This window comes from Manacus vitellinus, unplaced genomic scaffold (genome assembly GCF_001715985.3).
Source record: "Manacus vitellinus isolate BGI_N305 unplaced genomic scaffold, ASM171598v3 scaffold_39_pilon, whole genome shotgun sequence".
NCBI lineage: Eukaryota > Metazoa > Chordata > Aves > Passeriformes > Pipridae > Manacus > Manacus vitellinus.
Window position 1 is genome coordinate 4099927 of NW_021940534.1, and position 21621 is coordinate 4121547.

Genomic DNA, 21621 nt, shown 5'->3' on the forward strand with positions numbered 1-21621 from the left:
CGTCTCGACACTTACCTCCTCCTTCCCCTTGTAACACTTCAAAGGCCAGGCTGGCTCTCTACGGTGGGCTTAAACCCTGCGCACACCAGTGTTCCCGAGAAGTCCCCGCTCCTGTGGCAGGCTGCGTTGCGCGGATCTCAAACCACTTTGCAGGCGGAAAGAAATGAGATGGGGAGGGGAAAAAAAAAAAAAAAACACCACACCAAAAAAAAAACCAACCCCAAACCTATATTGTTTAAGGGGGAAGAAACAGGCAGCTAGCGACGCGTGCTGTCCTTCAGAAATGGCAGGGAATGCTGGTTTAAAGGATGCATGAAAATCGGTTGCTCAGTCAAGGCTGGTCTGTCTCTCTAAGGGAGGAAATAAAACTGTGCTGGAAGCCAGGGAATGCTCTGAAGCAGCCTCTGCGAGAGTCAGAAGAGGGTGATTTTATTTAAGATGCCATATTGCATTTCGCTGTGGAGAACTGTGAAGTGATTTAGAGCAAGAGCCTGCATCCCACTCCCTTTTTCTGAATTAGTTTTATTTATCTGGATCCTTGGCATATGCTTGAGTTGCTTTGTAGAAAGTACCTTCCACTTCATTCAGACCAAAGAGGCTCTGACTCATACCGTCACTGAACTACAAGACAGGCAGGGCTGAACCACGCATGTTTGGGTACTGACTCCCTCTGGATTCCTCAGCGCTGGTTTTATCAAAGATCTCTTCGCATCTCTCCCAGCTGTATGCAGACCACTATGAGCCTCTCCCCCCGCCCACTATGGCAACTTACACTTCCCTGGCACTCCAGCGCAGCTTGTTACTCTCTTACTTCTCTCAACACAGGTCTCTGCTCTGCAAGTGCCATAAACTGCAGTGATGGGCAAGTAACAAGCACAGATGCATAACAGAGACCAGAGAAAATACCCTCCTTCTGGACTGCCTCAGTCTGCTATTCAAGTGAAAAAAAAAAAAATCAACTTAGTAAGGGAGGTACAACTTAGAGAAATAAAACAACTTATGGAAGCAATGAATGCAGCCCAGAGTAAGGAAAGGACAGCAGGCTGCTATGCTTGCATGCAACCTGACAGCGGTACATAAGAAGCCAGTCACTGATTTGGCATCAGGAAAAGTAGTAGAGCACAGAGAAGGCCTCTCCCCACCCCAAGGACATTGCAAAAAGTGTTGTATAAATACCAAAGGCTGTTGAGCTTCCATAGAGCTGGATGCTGTGGGGTCACAGGCCTCAGAAAGGCCTGAGATGTGCACTCCATGTGACATGGCCATCCCGACTAGGCCATTTATTGCAGCTTGTATGAATTTGCCACAACAGTATGCTCCAAGCTACCTGGTTTCTAGTGCAGGTATACCTCCTATGTGTCCATTATCTACTAGCATTAGGTTTTAGCATTAAATCTAGCATTCGAGTCTAGATGCAAAGTACCCTAGGACTCAGCCTGTCATTGTGCAGATCAGCAAAGTAGTCCTTTCTATAAATGACTGTACTAGTCACCGTAATTGCTAAAGAACATAGTAATAACATTGTAAACTGCAGTGCTCTTGCTTTAGAGTTGATATTGTAATACAGACTAGCCTTATGAAATGTAAGGATCTTTTGCTACAGCACCTTCTGCATCTTTAGTTCAAGTTCACTATGAAAACCAGCAAGATATTCTGCTCTAGGAGTGGTCTGGGGACAGAAGAAGCAACAGGCTAAGATGTCTGGACAAACGTGCCACTCAGCACTACAAGACAGTGAATCTACAGCAGCAAAGCAGACGGCAAAATTATATTCACCCAGCTAATGTAAGGTTCATTGATTTAATAAAAGGAACCAAGGGAGAGAGACAAAGACTGGAGATTACTGAAAATCAAGTGAAAGCCCTGGAGAAATTCAAACCTATCATCAAGGTTCAGTTCTGAGTACACGGCATTCTCCTGTCTGCCACCTTTTTTATTCCAGTAGTACAGAGTGTTACCTCAGGAGAAAGGAATCTTTCCTTCTCAAACGTTCACCTTGCCAAGAGGTGTGGCACACGCAGAGAAAGAGAAGCCACATTCATGCTGAAGCAAGCTTTGGGCAACTTTCCCTTCTGCAGCAGGCTCATGTAAGAGGCTTGTGTGTTCCTCCACTCTGTGGCCATGGTGTTTGCCTCAGGACCCTCATTTTTTGCCACACTCCAGGCTCTAGGCTTTTACATCTTTGTCTGTGTTTCTGCTTCAGAGTAGTAAAGAGATTCCCAAAATGTAGGTCCACTGTAAGTCAAAGCAATAGTTTTCCTGAGCCAGCAGGCAGCCTTAGCCCATTGGCTCTGGAAAGTGCCACAACCGCCACCAGCCACGTCAGGTGAATAAGCCATTCTCAGCTCCCTTTTGACTTGATATATAACAGGTGAGGGATGAGGGTACTATGCCTCTGCAAACATTGACTGACCTATGGGACATAAAACTGTGTCATAAGACCTTGTGCCTCTGCATCTCCCCTGCTGAGGGCCTACCCTGGGCCTCAATATATTCCCTCCACAGAGAATTCCACAAAATATGGAGGTGCTGATGAAAGCAGTGAGTGGGACACAAGAACCCACATCAGCTCGAGCATTTTTATTTACTGCTGGTGATATGCTGAAACTGATATGACCCCCAGTGGAATACGGTATTGACCAAAAGATATTAAACAATTTTACATGCAAGATGCACACTGTCTAGAAGAAACTATGTTTCAATTGACTAGTTGTAGTGTGTCATCTACACTGCACACTTTATACCATTAATAGTACTTACGGAAAATGAAAGAATAAGAGGTTGGAATTATTTTTTTGTTAAACATTCGTATTCAGGGAAATCCAGGGATTGACAATGTATTGAGCATGAAAAGTAATTTTACAATTATTGATCGTTACAGTCCAAGTCTCCAATCTGTCATAAAATGACATTGTTGGTCTCATTACAGCCTCTAGTGGACAGTAGTAATCCACTTCACAGACCTGTCATACCATTTGCTCAAATGACAAGCGTTATCAAGGCAGAGGTTACTCCAAGAGAGCATGAACATACAAGTCATTCTCATCCCCTGGCAAAGAGGATTCTTGAATACAATCAAAGGTTTGATGCCATTGCTCGTAAGGTGCCTTGCTTTACTCTTCAGGTATTAGCATTGGCTTGTAAATAAACAGGGAACTTCTGCTATTCATTTCAGCTTCTGACAGCTTTCATAAAAACTAAATTCATCTCAAATATTTTTATAACAGAAAATATTGGTTGCCATGTTTTTGGCTTAAGTAAGATGTTTTTATTCCAACTCAGAATCTGCCGACTGTCCAATTCACCTCCTATCTATTTATAGCCCTCTTGCATTCAGATAAGTTTTGCTAATGCAGTTATTTTCATTATTATTTCAGACATATGCAGCTGATTTAAGGTATTTTAACAGCTTTAACAAATGAGAAACTATAATTTGGATTGCAGCTGGCTAATTAAGGTATGCTTTCCTCAGGAAAGTTAAAAATGTACACGATCTGAAGAATAATGTATTTGGACTGCATTCTTTAAGTGCCACTTGTGTGAACATAATAAAATATGACTAACATCTTTATTTTTTGTGTATTCACTTAGAAATGAGTGTACCTCCTGTCAAAACAGAGATGTCGAGGATGTTCTCCAGAACGCTGTGATTGTTTTCAGATGCAAGGAAATTAGATTGGTAGACACAGAGAGCTACTGCTGTCTCTTTAAAGCCACAACTATCTCATGCAAATTAACATTTAGTGAAATGAGAGCAAAGCATTCGTGAAGACTAAGCAAGTATGTAGTACTACACTGTGACTCAAAGAGAAAAATCTTATGATCTAAAATGCTGTGGTCCTTTGCAAGTGAATTCAAAGGAAAGGCTGCCCTTAAATGCTTTATTTTACCACATTGTGGCTAGGTAGGGATTGTAGGGTATTGAACAAATCATTATTTGTCATGCCTTTGAGTATAGGCAATGGGATATTTAGGTACAGGAATATTTACCTTATCATTGTCTTGATTTTTTAAAAGGAGCAATCAAGTTCCTCTTCTAATAACAATAGCTTCGATAGCTTTAAAATAACAATTGGTCCTTAGATGCAGATCTTTTGCTTTTTCTAAAACAGGCAAAGCGATTCATTGGGGAATTAAGAAAACTGAGGAATTCTCTGAAGTCTTAAAATCAAGTCTGATTTAGTCTTCTGAATAAGTTTTCAGTCAGTTATAGGTCTCTGATCTGGAAGGAAGAACAGCTAACCTACTAGTGACCACCCCAGGATGGACCACAGCTACAGTCAGCCCCATAAGCTGTTCCAACAGTGACCAGTGGGAAATAAAAGTGCTTGGCCCTTCTCTAGAGGTGCTTAACTGGTCTAGGCACCTCTCAAGTAATAACTAATATGGCCTGTCATGTGCTGTATGGCTGGTGGTCTGAGGTTTCCACCCATGTCCTGGTCTCCGCATATCTCCCCTGCAGTTACCCCTGTGGCTGGTGTGAGAAGAAGGACCAAGCACAGATGGACACTAAACAGCTATCTTATTCCTAGAAGTGATCACTTCATCTTGGGGTCAAAGTACACCAGCAGGGCACAGAAGGGAAGCTGTACTCTGTGGAAAATGCTTGGTTTCCAGGGATGTCAAGGCAGTGCTGTTAACGAGGATTAACATTCAACCAACGGTGCAGACCTCAGGAGAATTCACCGGCCACTTTCTGTGAGGGGGCCCTCAGATGCTAGCAGGGAGCAGACAAGAGGCCACAAGTCCTTGTAAGATACATGTGTTGTCCCTTTAAATCATACCTGGTACAGAGACTTATCTGGGAGTTCACTTACACCAGTTTTTTTTCTGTCTGTTAAGGGCGTTATGGTCTAGACAGATTAGATTAGCATCTATCGTGTAAACACGTAGGGTTGGGAAATAACTCTTGACCTTTCTTAAAGCTTCTTACCCACATATAAGGCAGTGTGGTTTCCAAAACCTGCCACAGTCTCTCTGATCAATGCTATACATACTTTGATAAGTGCAATGAGTTTTAAGGGGAGAAGGGGAATGGGCTAGAATGGACTGGTTACCTGTTTGAACAGACATAGGGATTGAAAACATGGATTTTTGACTCCTAAGTCCTTTAATGGCCCCAACTGAGCTGTTCTGGTCTATTGAACAAATCCTTCCTACCTCATGGATCACTGACCTACCAGACCTCCAGAGCCAATGTGCTCAATCCTACTAAGTCTGCTCATTTTGTTCACACTCTAAAAATCATTATGTTTTGTTGAGAAAAAGCACATCTTATGAATAACAGCTATTTTCTACTCTCGCTGTCTCTACTTCCTCACAAAATATGATATACATGGGCCTTGGCCCCAAAGGTGTCATGCAAATTCAGAACTCAGGTTTACCAAATTCATTCAATATGTGTAAATCTGGGCTCATGCCTTGGTTTCAAGACAGAGACAAGTGCAAGTTGCTTTATGTCCAAGACAGAATTTATTTTGTATCTATATTTTCTTCAAAAAGAAAATTAATAACTAGTACAGTATTAACCAGAAAGTCAGTAACAGCTCTGAATGTAGGTATCTTTTACACAGAAAAGAGTTGTATTTCTTTGTTTTCCAAAGGTATCATATAGCACAAAACAGCAGTCACCTGATGCACAGGAATGGTGACTTGGAATGGTTCATAAACATCAAGCAAAAATTTAAATTTAATAATTTTGGTATGAAGGAATTGCTATATCCCCTTCGATTTGATTCATAGTCATAGTCGGCTGGAAAATCCCCAGGCAGAGATAGACCACAGGCATGACAGTGTATTGCCTGGAGGGTAAGAAGTCCTCAGCCTGCAAGGCTTTGACCAATAACCTAGGTGAGCATGGTAAACATTTACCTTCAATTTATCCAATTACAAGCTGAGTGGGCATTTTTCCCATTTATTCTGCAAGGTCACAGGGATATGCTCAAAGAACCCTGAAACTCTGTAGTTTAAAAAAAAAAAAAGTCCTGGGAAAAGTGACAGGAGGCGTGAGGTAGGATATTACGTTAAATCAGAGTTATTTCTGCTTGCGCAGACCATATTGTAACTACACTGGTATCACTTTGACTTCTTACTGGACAGAGGCAGCATCTTTCCCTCAGAGATTTGCCAGATCCTCATGTTCTCTCTTTACCCTTCAGCAGAGGCCTTTCTACTAAAAGGCAATAATTGTTCTAATATTGACTGTCATATTATGTCTCTCTCTTTCACCCTGTCCACTTTTTCCGCATGAGAGCTTCCATTTATACTTGCCTACCTCTGCTTGATCTGTCCTTGATCTGCTCTCATGTTATCCTCATATGATTTTATTCATTTATTTATACTTAAGGTAATGAAAGATACTTATTCAAAGCTCTAGAAGCCCTGACACAGATATTACAAGCAAAACACTACAGTGTGAAAGAAGTTTTATTAAAAGGAACTTAGCTGGGCAACAGGTACACCAAAGACACTTGCCTTCTGAAAGCCTATTTTTAACCTTCTCCCAAAGCACCCCCAGGGCCTCTTCAAAAATCATAAAATTCAAACTCTTGTGAAGTGTAGGTTCTATCACATGGATAGACTTGCTCATGTGTGGATTGTTCTGTCATGGAGTCAAGTATAGCCAAGAGAGTGGAGTGGACACCTGAGGGCAGGACCATCTCACTATTGGCTGTTCCTACACAAGAGAAGCTAGTTCGGAAAGGTTTCTAACTATAGATTTTTCACAGTTTATATTCTCATAGAATCATAGAATTGTTAATGTTGGAAAAGACCTTTAAGATCATCAAGTCCAAATTGTCAATCCAGTACCACCACTATGTTCACCATTAAACCATGTCCTCAAGTGTCACATGGTTCTTGAACACTGCCAAGGACAGTGATTGTACCACTTCACTGTGAAGCCTGTTCCAATGCTTTACAATCCTTTCCATGAAAGTTTTTTTCCTAATATCTAGTCTAAACCTCCCCTGGTGCAACTTGAGGCCATTTCCTCTTGTCTTGAAAGTCCTCTTATCTTCTTTGTGCATGAGGACAAAAAATGGCCACACAGTGGCTGTAGGACAACAGATGCTTAAGGAGACATGAGCATTGTATACTACTTCCTCTACATACTCTCCATCCTCTCACTGTTTTCAGCTTAAGGGACTTTCTGATCAGGATGTGGTTTCTGGCTATTTAGTGATCCTCAATGGATTATGTCCCAAGACTTGTGCTGTCTCCTCCATCAGCACGTGTAAACTGTAGATATGTGCTATGTCACACTGCACAGATTGAGTCCCTGATGCAAGAAGAATCACCTCATCCTTCCTGCTTCATTCAGTGTTCCTAGCTCTTGCTTGACAGAGAATGGCCAGTTCCTACCCAAACTCTCCAAGCGACCCAGATCTTTACAGCCATCTATCATATTGCCTCTAAATTATCATTCTTCCAGGTTGGAAAGGTTGTTACACAAACCAGTCTGTTAAAGACTTCACTGCTTCTGCCTCAATTCTTACCTGGTTTTAAGTCCCTCTGTCTTGGTCTTACTCCTTTGACATCTTCACTCCCTCTGTTCTTCTGCCTGAAGAAAAGACAGTAAAAATTATCCTTTGCTTTCATGGAACAGTGGTGACACAGTGAAGTACAAGTATTATTACTATGAAAGCAATACAGAATGCTCTCTTTTCCCAAGGCTTAGTCAAGGACTCAGAAAAGCAACAATTCCATATATCAAGGACAAGACAGAACAGTATTAATGTAAACAAAAATAAATCCATGGTTCTATCTACATTTTTTTCATGCTTGTTTAGCAACACAAACTGACTAAAACCCTTCATATTTCACAAACTACCTCTGTCAATCAGTCCACTCTGGTGTTAAAAATCAGAAGTGATGGGACATCCCACCTGTATGCATAACAGGTCTGGAAAATATGACATGCTACAAAGGTGAGATTGCCACATGTTTTTCCTGCCTTTTAATCTGTCTCTCCCCTTTCCATGATACATCTCATTTCTTAGGATATATATTAAGTCATTTCTCTCCCTTACTTGGCCCATCTTCAGCTAGGTGTGTAAACTTGGTGTCTGATATAAGGTGTACAAGTTGTCCCGTTGTCTTAATGATTCTGAATCATACATTTAAAGTTAGCTTTGTGCTTGAGGGTATGGCCTTGTGAACATGTTACAGTGAGGTATTCAAGGGTGTGGATTTATAGGACACCAGCTACTCTGCAATAACTGCAAGATAAACACCCTTTGCTTGCTGGTAAATGCAAAGCAGGTTAGCCCAGAGTCTCAGCCAAGATCACCTCTACCCCCCACTACAATTGCTTCTGCTGCTATTCCCTGAACACTTGTCCTATTAACAGTCTGTCCCCAACAGCAACACTATGCCCAGAAATAAACATGATAGTTGCACATAGAGGCGTCGCCACCTCCCTCACCTCCAACGTGATTCACCGCCAAACACAGTTCAAAGTGTACTTTTTTTTTAATACACCCCAAAATCTTGCAAACAGAAGTCATATTTAAGAGACTTTCTCTCCCTTGTTGCATTACAGCTTCAGCTGGGTTCTTTTAAAACGTTTATATAATAGGATATATTCTTTGCCGAGTCTTTGTTATGTATCACACATATATAAGTCCTCTAATTCTTGAACCCCTCTGTTTCCCTCTGCTGGTTAAAAATGTGTAGCTGTGGGGAGCAGGGAGGGTGGGAAAGGGCAGGAAATTCCTCAAATAATTCTCAGAGTCAAATCAGGTACCCAGTGTGGGAGGAGAGGGCAGAGGGGACAGACCTCACAAGTACTGTATACCAGTGGTTGCTGCCCTAGTATATATATATAAATTTTTATATATATAAAATGTATAATATATAATATTTAAATAATATATTTATACATATTATTATATATAAAATAAAAAGAAATACATTTCGGAGAGCCTATAGGTATTGTTACACCATGAATATACTTCATAGGGTCCTGAGAAGAGTTTATCAGCTGTACAGAAATTCCTGCATGCTTTATCATCTGGGCAAGCATCCCAGTGCCAGTGTTGTCTCTTGCTAGAGTCTCTTTGGAGTATCAGAGGTTCCCAGGAACATTCCCAGAAGCTTTTAGCTCAGCATGAGTCACTGCCAAGTTGAGCAGTTTCTTCGAGTCCCTTGTAGCAATCCTCCTGAAAACTGCAGAAGAGGAGCTTGCAGGCTCTACAACAGTCCCTAAAAGGCTGAACTTGTACAGGAGTCATTGTCTGGCCTCTAAAAACATTTATGCAAATGAAGACACATTTATCTCAACCTTGCACACATTTAAGGTCTCTCCAATGAGATTGCAAAATCTGCATGTAGCTGGAAATGAAAGACTTCTCATGGAAGTTTTTCCTTTGGTGATTTCCTAAAATCTTTTTTATATTCTAATAATCCCTCAGATCCCTAAATGATGATCAGCACCCCTTTCCTGTTCGAACTAGATGCTCAAGTCAGTTATATGAGGCCAAGTTTCCTCCCCAGGCAGTTTATAATGTCAGCACACAGGTTATGTTGTCTGCAGTAACTGATGCAGTGAATTACTCCATTATTTGACATATCTCTCAGAACAGTTACCCTCTGAGAAAAAACTACATTTTTGAGGCCAGCTGATTTTTCAGAAATAGCAAACCATCAGTGGGGCAAAAGGGTAGATTTCACCAAAGGTGAAATAATATTGTTTTCTTATTTTAGCCTACAAAAATTATAATTTCCCAAAAACAAAATGAAAGAAAAAATTCCAACAACCACCAAGCCCTTTTTATTCCTGAAGAACCCGCTATTCCCCACTTAATTTGCTGTGTAAGAATTTACCTATGTTTTACATTAGCAATTGTAATGCTTCTTACTAGCCAAAATGCTAATTGTGTAATTTAAGTTCCAGTATATTGCTTCCTTTGAACCTGCTACTCTTGTATTTCCCTTAATAGCACATTGAATTCATGCAGTTTATGGTCATCAGTTCCTAAATTCCCTATAGTACTCAAATCTTCAATGAACAGAAAGATGAGCATGAAGCATTTGCCAGCTTGAAATCCCTGCTATCTGGACAACAGACTGAAAATTGGCTTTTAATCATTTCCAGATTCTAAACTCTGAATGTGTGGCTAAATAATTAAAATTGGGATTGGTAAAATATACTGAAAATACATTTACCATTAAAATGTATCACCTGTTAGTTGTTCTGCTTCGAACTCTGTAACTTTGCGGTGTTACTATTTTCTTTTCTTTGATGTTTGTTCCTTTTAAGCTAACACTGAAGAATTTCACTCTCACCCATCGTGGTTATCAAGCTGTGGTTTGTCAGCACTGTCAGTATTTATGATATACAACTCTCTTCTGCTCTTCCCAGCTTTGGGGAATTAATACCTTGTATGCGTTGACTAATAGCCCTTCTGTATTGATATTCCTTTTAGGAGAGTTAGGAATGTCCACCACATAATCATCTCCATCACTTAGTAACACTGCTCCTGGTCTGTTTTATAACTCTTGTATAGGGACACTTGGTATGTAAATACTCTCTTTAATTTTCATCTTTTGTTTCAAGGATAAAACAAACAAAACGATAACAAAACCTCCTTTATTTTGCATGCTGGAAGCATATGCCATTAATATTAATTAATTTATTTATTTAAAGTTGGTAAAAGAATTTGCTCTTAGGCTGGGAATGTGACTGCCAAGTTTCCTGTCTGCAATTTGTTACGGCTCAGTAGTAAACTCCTGAAAATAGGAATTTGAAATGGAAATAGTGACAGGCCTTTTAACTACGCTATAATAAGCAGGGTGTTTTATCCTGCATACTGTATGTCGTTACACAATGGCAGCCTATCATAAGGTGCACGGAAAACAAACAGGGTCTCTTTAGATCACTCTCCTGGCTAAAACTGGGCAGACAGAGGAAGCAAAACAGGCTGAAAAGACAAAAGACTAGAAGGTCAAGAACACCACACCCAGACCTAAGCCCTTCTGTTACACAGCAGAGCAGAAGAATCTTAGAGAACTTGCGCTTGAATAAATTGACTTTGATCAGCTTGCCATAAAAAAAGAGGTGTAGTCTGCCATATTGCTAAAGGAGGTAAAGAAGGAAATTTCCCTGAAAGTCTTAAGCTGCAAATTAACATACCCAGGCCTGCCCTGTTATGCAGAGCAAAGCTCCAAAAAGTATGTTTCTTGTAAATGTTTCTTATCTGCCTATAGCAGTATTTTCTATGTAATTCTGCACATATAAAACACAGGAACATTAAAGCTGGTTTGCATACTAGCTTTCAAGTGACAGTTGTAAAATGTAATTTTTCAGAGATGCTGAACATCTGGAGTCCTAACAAGTCAGCTGAGTTCCTCCAGATTTACACCTGTGTAAATGCCAGCAGTACTGCATCTTTGTGAAAATAAAATACTACTTCTGCTTTTAACAAGGTATTTGGCAAACAGGAAAAGAACTGAATCATACGTGTGAAACAGAACAGTTATCTGGGACTTGAACTGAGCCCTTCTGGTTTGTAGCACACATGCTTAAATGCCACATATTGAACTGCCACATCATGTCTATTTTTACTAATTGAGTTTACTTGTGTTTGGGCACTGTACCAGCTACTCAGCAAGTCCAGGAGATTAATGTAAAAGCCTCTCTGCATTTAGAAAGTATAGGCATTCTAGATTTACAGCTGCTTATTCTGAGGGTGGCTGACTGCTGATCCTGATGTCTTTGAGTAACAGATGGTTTTCTGAGCTGCACTGATAATGAAAATTATGTAATTTGCCTCTTAGTAAAATAAAGCAGAGAGGCAGAATAAAAGAAAAAGCAATATATTCACCTTCTACAAATAGCATATCTTACTTCACAGTGGGATGGGGGGGTGGTGGGAGAAGTCCAGTCAAAACTCAAGGCTATCAATAGTTTTGGAAATTCACACAAGTTAAAACTTGCATAAAATAACCCTTCCTGATCTGGACTGGGAAAGCATTGGCTCCTGTAATGTTAGAATTTATAGCTTTAATCTTCTTAAAAGCTGCATGGCTCTTCTCACATGTGGGGAAAACAGATTTGATGTTTCTGAGATTAAAACTACTGAGCTGAACTTTGCTTGTTATTGGCCAGAAGCACTTGGAAACCTAATAAAGCATTCCATTAAAATCTTGGCATTTTAGTAACACAAAAGAAATAGGCTTCTCAAAATGTGAGTCCAAGGCAAAAGGACACTTTTGTGAGGGGTAGGGAAGATTATGGAATTTGGATTTTAATGAAGTTTGCAATGACTTAAAAATACATCAAGGGAAATGCAAGGTAGAATGGAACAATAAATGCTTGATGTAACCAGCAATGTGAACTCTTTGTTATTTAAACTTTATTACATTTGAAGACACTTTTTCATGTTCTTTTAAACCTCATACTTTTTTGAGTCTATGAGTAGCTGGAAAAAGTACAACATGCATCACTGACTAGCTCTGTGGTCTCTAACAGGTAACGTTAGGCCTGATTTCTTAAAATTATGAGGATCCACAACCACAGCTGAGATCAGCATGGGCTACCAGTATTCCAGGCTTTAAATGATCAGCTTTACTCCAAAAAAAAAGCTCCTTAAGGCTGACTAGGCTACAACTTCAGGTGCACAGGCAGCCTATAGTGAACACAGTTATGCACTTATAATACATGATTTGATTTGATCTATGACGAAGCAATTAATATTTCTTTAGAAAGAGGCATAATACTGGTGGTGATGGTAAGATCTATCAGTTCAAAGCTGTAGCATGACTGAACAAGGTTTATGATCTTATCAGTAGTGGTAAAACCTTGTACAATACCATCTGGACAAATGAGATGAGAAACGCCTAGTGCCAGCTGCATTGTCGAGAACCCTTGCTTGCCTTCACGAGGTACAGTGAAAAGAAGACTCATAAACTACTGCTTTTACTGTTCTCTGCAGGCTAACAAACAGACAGAAATAAAGACTTATAATCAAATATAAAAGAAGTAAAGCTCCATAACCAGCACTAAATATGACAGGTCTCTTGCTAGGGTTCATTGAAGAGGTTTGGGGTTTTGTCAAAAGGCAAACAACATTAATTCCAATGTGCTATGAAACTACTTGGTCCTCTCTATACTGGCAAAGACAACCATGAAAGTTATGCTAGAATTTGCCTGCATATGGTTATAGCTAAATCAGATCTTCTAGTGACAGTCTACTTATAAATTGCCTTGTAGAATCAGAAAGTATGTAGGCTATCTTCTGGAAAACTTGTGGTTAAAACCCTGGGAAGCCTGTAGTGATAATCAGGTAACAATCAAATACCTACAGATTTTAGCCTGGATTTTACCTCACCCAGAAATTCAGAGTGTTGAACCTGGATCCTACAACTGATGTTAATGAGTTCTACTCAAGTTCATCTGTAGGTGACAGTTGCACAGAGTTCACTTATGCAATTCTATTTTCTGCCCTTTCCAAAGAAATTCACCTTTACACAGCTCAACATTACTGGGTGCTCATAAACTGGCTGCTAACATGGCTGGTGTTCTTTAGTTTTAGTGGCACTAACATATAGAGCTATCTAATGTAACAGATGCTCTTTCATAGTGCAAAATAACAGCACTCAGACTTAAACTGTAAATTACAAACAATCTCTAACTACAAAATGAATATGCTGAATGGGGAGCCTTGTCAACTAAGATATTAGTAAATCAGGTTGAGGAAGACAAATTATTCACTAAAGCTAAGTAACTAAAATTTTATTCAGTTAATGTTACTGTCATTAGAGTTCTTTGCCATAATTGGTAGATACGAAAGAGAGTAATTATAAGCAACACACAGAAAATCAGTTCTGTGTTTCCTTGTTATGTTAAAGCGACAGAAAATGTTTCTGTTCTTTCTTTTTATTAATTTCTATCAGTAGAAAAGATGTTATATAAATACTTATTACTGGCATGTGCCTGGACACATCAAGACAGACCTTTCCCAAAGATTTTATAATTATTTTTTCCACATCAAACCACAGACAGGGCCCAGTGGTGCAGCTGCCATGTACTTGATTACAAATTTACTGCTAGTAATGCCAAGGAGAGGAGTTACAACAGAAGATGAAAATGAGTTGAAGCACAGCTTTCTGCGCAGAATGTCCCTGGTAACCTGGCTGCAAAAAGCATTCAATGCACAAAGATGATTTTTTTTTTAACCTTTTTTTTTTTAACCCATCTCTTCGTGAAATCCCGATGCCGAGTTCACCAGAAGGATATGCTCAGGGCAAATACCCTAGATTACAAGGTTTGCAGCTACATCTGGAGTCCTTGTGACATCTCAAATCTAAAACTTCTTCAGAAAGGACATGGAGAACTTAGAGGGAGCATAGTAAAGGGATGGACACAGCACAGTGGTTCCTGCCCCATAGTGGCAGCCTTTCAGGAATTCCTGAACATGATGGCAAGGATGGTGAGCACAAAGCTGGCCTTACCAAATGCATGCAACTGCCCATGACCTGCATGAGGGGTAAAATGAGCTAGCCATTCATCGTTTTCTTCAGCATGCACTGGGAGACATGGTGTCCCTCAGTTCAGGATCAGGCTTGACAAGGTCTGATTATTATGACTCTGGAAGAAACAGGTATGCTCAAGAAAAGACCTTGGCAGCTGTCTGCAGGCAGGATTTAATACCCTTGCCTTTCATGGGGCTCCTGGGCAGAAGTCTCAAACTCCTCTGCATGACAAATGCAGCCAGGTTTTATCTCATGCATTTGCACTGCCTGCATCTCCTTCAATACCTGGCACCAGACCCCAAATGCCACTAAATAAAGGTACACATGGGTAAAGCTGCCTTATCTAGGTCTTGACTGCACTTGTTAAAGAACAGGACTAGTTGAATGGCTCTCCTCTGAGAGCCAAATTTGCCTTCTTTCTCCTTCCCAGATTAAGCAGAGAAGCAGGCAACAACCCCAACAGTTTTGCTGATACCAGCTCAGGACACACCCAGAGGCATATTTTTTGTGCTTAAAGAACTTTACAGAGTTGAAAGACTTAGCTCAGGAAATGCAAAGGGTCAGGGCCTGACCTCCAGAGCCTGACAAAAGAGTGTATGCATATACTGAGGAAGGAGGCTCCCTCTGTTGCACAGAGCTGGCTCCATTGCTCTTTCCCATTTCCCTAGATATCCAAGGTATTTGTCTACAAGTTAGAAGGAAGCCAGTAGACTAGTTGGTGTGCAAGGGGACTTGGTGGTCTCAGTGAAGATTGCTTTAGGTAACGTAGCAAAAGGATGTCCTAAGGTGGGACCCAACCCAGCCACAGTTTGAATGGTGGGAAAGCCCCTCAGTCTCCACTTGCTATAGCTGACAAGTGAAATTAATCCATTAGTCTCATTGTAATGCACACAACAAAATCACTGTGCAAATATGCCATGACGGGCAGTTTGTGCCCATGATGCAAGCTATACCCAAACCAGTGGAAGGGTCATAAAATAAGGATTAAAGTTCAACAAGGAAGCTGATAATGAAGAAGCCTGCCCAGACTATGCCCTATTCTGGCCAGTGTTATGTTATCTTCTAATTTTAGAACAGCTGACAAGTTTTCCCAGACCAGAAGTTGACAAGAGGCTGAGCAACGCCAATGTCGTTAAATCTTTGTTTTCAGGCAGAGTGTTGTCTCCACACTGCAAGAAATTGTTTCAGCTTGTGAAATTTTGCAGGAAGGCACACACTGTCGCTGGATGCCCATACAGGGAGCTGTGTAATATGTTGAAACCATCTGGCATTTTGTGGTTTTGCAGTATCAGTCAGACACACTGTCTGGAAACACAGGGCTCAAACCCAGAGTCCTTGATTCAGGTCAGATACCTACAGATGCCTGTGGTCATTTGGCTGGACTAGAAGTTGCAGAATAAAGCACTTAATTAGGTGGCTGAAGTTTATGACTGATTCTACGGGCAGCTGAGCTAGAAGCCTATTATCGCTCAGGAAGGTTTAGTAAATGTAATTATTATGGCATGCTTGATATAATACACAGTCTTCATGAAATGCTCCAAAATATCATTTTAAAGACTCCTTTTGTTGCTGTTATGCTTTGTACCTTCTGACTAAGGAATAGGTCAGATAATGTGAATCCCAATGTGAAGCTTACTGAAAACTACTACTAAAATTAATAGAGCACAGTTACGGAAGAGTATTTTGCATAGAATTACCTTGTCTGGAGTGTGAATAACACTGCCAAAAGCAGGCTCTGGGTTACATTAATCCAGTGATCCAAAGTTTTTTAACCAGCTGATGTCACTAGGGAGATTTGAAGTCTTTATAATTACCGCTCAAGGCCTAGAAGAAAGGGGGAGGAAAGACAATGAAATTATGTTTCATATGTTGATTCAGAGAGTAACCTGCAGTGGTCTGTTAACTTGTTTCATCTATCAAGAAAAGCAAATTAATTCTATATCAAGTTGGTTTTATAAGTGGCAGCTCAATTTGCTTTCCCAGTTAACCAAGGAAGAAAGTGGCCTTTTGTCACAAACAATTGCTTCCTGCAATGCTGTAGAATAAGATGTAAAATAGGCAAAGAGCTTTGGATACAGCTTCCAACGTCCTACTAAGAAGTAAAATTTCTTTCTTTCATCTTCCCTTAGAGAAGGAATTCAGGTTATGCTCTGCACTAAATTAAAGTGTTCTGCTCAGTTATGTACATGTACAGCTTTGAAAACTGTTCCTGCTTCTAGGTCAAGGGCTCTCCCTGTGGCCGGGTGCCAGCTTTATCCCTGGACTCCCATAATCCCTTGAAATAAATCAACTTTCCATTGAAATCCTCTGCCAGTTCCACTGCAGACTAAAATGTGCTGTCTGTTGCATGACGCTCTTTTATACTTTTGTGGAAACAAAAAAAAAACAAAAACCAACAAAGAAACAATGTGTCCATTGTGTACTGGATACAGTTGGAGGTAACACACATTGTGTGTATTAAAGTCTATCTTTGTATCTTTCACTAACCCAAGATTTCAGCATTTATTATTAGAACTAAGAAAAATACCTTTGACCAAAGGAATAATTCAACTGATTGAAAAGGATCCCAGCTTGTGTGCGTGTGTGTGTGAGTGTGTATCCCATTACTACTCTGCTCACGTGGACTGAAGTGTGTGGATGCATTATACTACTTCCCTGAGCAGATGAAGCCCTCAAAGATTTTTTCTCTTTCCTCTTTTTTTTTTTCCTTTCCCCCCTAATATCAATTTCTTCTCTGTGTGTTATAAATGAACCTGAATACATTCACACGTTCATGTGGAAGACTAAAAGCTGTCACTTCATTTCAGGGAACCAGGAGGCTTTAAACTCAGCTGCAAGAAAGCCCAGATGCTACTACATCTCCAGGGGAAACTTATCTACTCAGAAATAGCAAAACTTCTGAACAATAATAACAAAATCTAGCTTAAAGATGCTACTGCCGTTCTCCTGTCGGTGCTGAGGTCAGTACTTAGGAGAGTGGGTGCCAGTCAGAAACTGCAGCACTCAGAAGACTGACATTTCTAAAAAGCTCTGCTTCTTCCCAAATCTCAGCAACTTTAAATGGTCTGCCAGTTAAATCAGAACAGCCTGGTATAAAGCCTCCAATTTTCTGACAACCTTTATAGTCTCTTGGCTCCTACAAGGCCCTAAAGCTGATCGTGTATAATCCTGAGCTGAATGTAAAATAAATATGAAAACCTGTCATGATTTTACAGTTTTTCAAAGGATATTTCACTAAATAAAAAGAGCTGCATTTTTGGCACACAAATGCTCCATATAAAAATCACAGTTAGTTCTTTGAAATAAAGTTACACTACATGGTGCCAGACTCTGCCCTCTGAAGTTTCCCCCTGAGTGCTGGGGAGCAGCTGTCTACATCCTTATGAGCTGGCTGGCCCTGAAGGTCCCATGCTCCTTTCCCCTGCACAATGACTGTGCGAATCAGGGTGGTGACACTGGCTTGAGCCAGTCCAGTCCCTGAGGGTTCCTCCAGCATGGGAGCCTAGGGGGACATACCTGGGTCTCACATGAGCTAGGGCACTGCCCATGGTGGCCAGCTAAATCTAGCACTGGCAATTGCTTCCATGCTTGTGGTGCAAACATAGCCTGAGCAAATTGTGACCCAGAGCTCACCCAGCATTCATGTCCTTGAAGTCTGTTGCCTAAGAAAATAAAAATTGTTTGCTGAAACCTCTTCCGCTAAGCCTGCGTTATTTAGCTATCTACATTAACTATGTGCCAAGGTATGGGCTATAAGCTGGAGCGTCCACAGCACTAGAGCTCAGAAATTAGTTTAAATCACTGACAAACTATAGCTGATTTCAGGTTCCACTGGCTTTACAGACCCTCAAAAAGATCTACAGGTCCAGAGCACAGTTACAAGGCTAGAGAGAAATGCATAGGTCTAGCAAAGTAGGACCCAAACACAGCAACATTGACAATGGACATGAGGTGCATTTTGAGTGAAGCTGTGATCAGACTGACAAAGTATCTATTTACCACCCTGCAGGAAATCTAAAAGACCTGTCCTGCAAGTCCTGGGGTGGTAGCTCACTGTTAAAATCACAAGTTACATTTGCACAGTGCTGTTCGGATGGTTGGCAGGGAGGATACAGAGGCAAGGCAAGGCATCTGTGATGTCACTCACAAGGTTTCCAGGTTTGTCTGCAGAGCTCCTTCATCATGCAGGTTTTAAACGTTATGCACCTGTGTCTCATATTCTCCTCCTGGAACGGGGTACAGGCAATTGCACTGAATATCAAAACCTCAGTAAACTATACACCTAGAGCTTTAATTTTAAATCAGACTAAGTGAAGCTATCTGTTTTTTTTCCTAGAAGCCCTCAGTGGACAGTTTCTTCACTTAGCTCCACCACCTTCAGTCCTTCCTTTTAAGTGAGGAGTGCAGCTGAACCTAAAATTTCAAAGCAAAACTCAGCTGAAACCATTATGTTTCATCTGGTTACGTGTCAAAACCTCAAACCTTGTGTACACAGGGCTCAAATTATAAACCCATCAGGCATAATCCCAGAGCTGGACGCAGGTTTGCCTGGAGAGCCCACAAATCTTTTAGAGAAGCTGATATGAGTTTTGAGTTCATAATGACTTGAAAACCCAAAGTGGCCAGGAGACTTTTCCAAGGTCAAACAGTGAGTTAGAAGGGGAGCTAAGAAGAGGACTGCAGCCCTGGCCACTTCCCACACTTTCCTACCAACAGAGGCAGAAACTCACTCTGCTTGAATTTCACTCTGCATAGCCTTTGTCAAACCACTCAAAATAACCACTTTTCTTGCCTGTTAATTGTCTTAATAAGTCACGTGGCAATGAATGACTAAAAACTACATCATCCCTCTAAGGATTCAGCTGTGGAAAAAGCATCCATTTAGCTGCAGGGTACTTATTACTGCATAGCTTTGATTTTGCTACACAGTGCATACCCTGTTTATTGAAATGCTTACATGCTGCTGTGGGTGAAATCATGATGACTTACAGGTATATTCTGACGCTAAAGGAATGAACTCAGATCCACTCATCTAGACTGAAAATGAGCCCTGTCCACTTATCTGGGTCTCCATAATGCTCTCAGAGGTTGGCTAATGTCTCTTTGGACGTTTTTGAATGCTACCCAAATCTCTGCATCTAAAACATGAACATAAAATTTCAAGGTGAGAAAACACACTTGCAGTTAGAATATTTGCCCCTCCTGCTGGCTCTGCCATGGCACGTGTCTCAAGAGAGAACTGAGATAATTTCAAGTTCTCAGCATAGGTAATGTAGTAGTAACTTTCAAATCTAGACCATCATGCAGTAGTCACTCATTTGCCTGTTCCACATCCATTCTACCAAAACTTTAAGACATTCTGCAATACAGTAAGCAACTGTTCTGGGACCAAGGCTTAATGCTGAAATACCATCAGGGCTGAGGATTGCTACATATTGCTTTCTAACAGTCCCTGCTGTTTGACACCTGGAATGGCATTAAGGAGCTCTGGCACTGCATCCAGAGTTCTCTACCAATAATTGCAAGTGCTTCTACAATATGAGAAAAAGAAAGGGGGCTTCAGCATTCAAAGATTGGATCTGTTTAAGGTTTTGAAAACATTTTTGTGGAGTGAAGGGTCAGCATTTGAAAAGTCAGGTATGGCTTATATACACATGCAGTAAAAACCTGAGACATACCTTTTCCAGTTTGAGTTAATTAGGAGTTTGCTTTACTCCCTGCTAGTTTTGCTTGCAGGCAAATTTTTTTGAGCTCAGCAGCCAGGACTGTATCTAGGGCTAAGCACTCCCACCATATCATTCCAATATTGAAAGAATTTTTCTGGCTTCCTGTTAAACCATGCACTGATTACAAAATTCTTTTGCTTATTTAGGGCCAGATTCAATAAAAATTCTGTCCAGCTTCCGCATCATGGAAGGCCACAAAAGCCCTGAAATATTTTGGTTTTGAAGCCTGTGTGGGCTTCCATGGTTTGGATGCTGGGTAACCGTTCCAGTGAATGTGGTCCTCATAAAGCTTTTCAAGGTCCTGCTCCATATGGACCTAGTGATTTCTCTTTATTCTCTCCAGTGTGGATTACAATCCACTTCAGAGAATCTTTGATTTATGCCTCTAGCTACAAGCTAAATCCTAGAGGAATAGGTCCTTTTCATACCAGGTCACATCCTCTGCAGAACACTGACAGAAAAATTAGAGTTTCTGAAAAGCAAGCACCACTTACAAAAAACTGGTATGTTTTGCATACTTTATATGAATATAAGTGAATGGTAAAAATCTAAAAAGAAATTCAATAAACTACTCATTATCTATATTCATATGACTAAGCTACACGTGGAACGTAGCTTTTATCCTCCATAAAAAATGTACAGATGTTCTATAGAAAACTGTATGAACAAACTTTAACCTCACGACTGCTATTATTTTGTAATAAAAGGCTTACAGCATAATGTGAGCTTTTTTTAGAATGTAAGTTCCATGTGAGTAGTGTGTTGTTAATTTAATATTAATGCAATGCACCAGGAAAAACTCTGCACAGAATCTCAAAGAGAGAGAATCACAATGCTGCAGACAGGAGATTTGTGGCATGGATTTTATTTGTTTCAGCACTCAGAACAAAAATCATTGACCAGGATTCCCATTGCCATAGGGCAGTGGATTCATCTACAGATGTTTTCACATGCCTTGGCATGAGGATTTTGCTGCAGCATTCCTGCTACTGTTCCTGAGAATCATGTGGTTAAGTCACCTTGCGCTGCACAGAAAATTTACCTCTCACTGTCAAGTGCATATGAATGAGCTTCTTTTTTGGGAACAGCAAAAGAAAAAAAGAATCCACTGAATAAACTTTTGAATTTCTTTTGCTGAACTGTCCTTCAGGTAGCAGGTGTGAAGGCTTTCACTAAACTTGCAGATTGCAAATGGGGTGTCTGCTTTGCTTGTACCACGAACAAATTAAAGCGGGGGAGCAGAACAGAATTCCAGTTTCATCCACACAGTTTCCATTTCCTACTGCCTGAGCCCTCTCCTCTGCAGCGTCTGCCATTCAGGATACATATCCTGTATTCCTCCAAGAATCAGTTCACTGTCTCATCTCAAAATGCACTGGTGAAGTAATTTATGACTCCCATTATTATAATCGCTTAGCAG

General features: G+C 40.6%; 1 protein-coding gene across 1 annotated transcript in view; it reads right to left on the reverse strand.

The window, feature by feature from the left end:
- ATXN1 (ataxin 1) overlaps positions 1–21621 on the reverse strand; it is a 290966-nt gene that overhangs the window by 227148 nt on the left and 42197 nt on the right. The window contains exons 4-6 of the mRNA XM_018077640.1: positions 16173–16299; positions 7497–7561; positions 16–145 (exon numbers count right to left, since the gene is read on the reverse strand). The gene's annotated coding sequence lies outside the window, so the exon portion shown is untranslated. The remainder of the gene's footprint in view (positions 1–15; positions 146–7496; positions 7562–16172; positions 16300–21621) is intronic.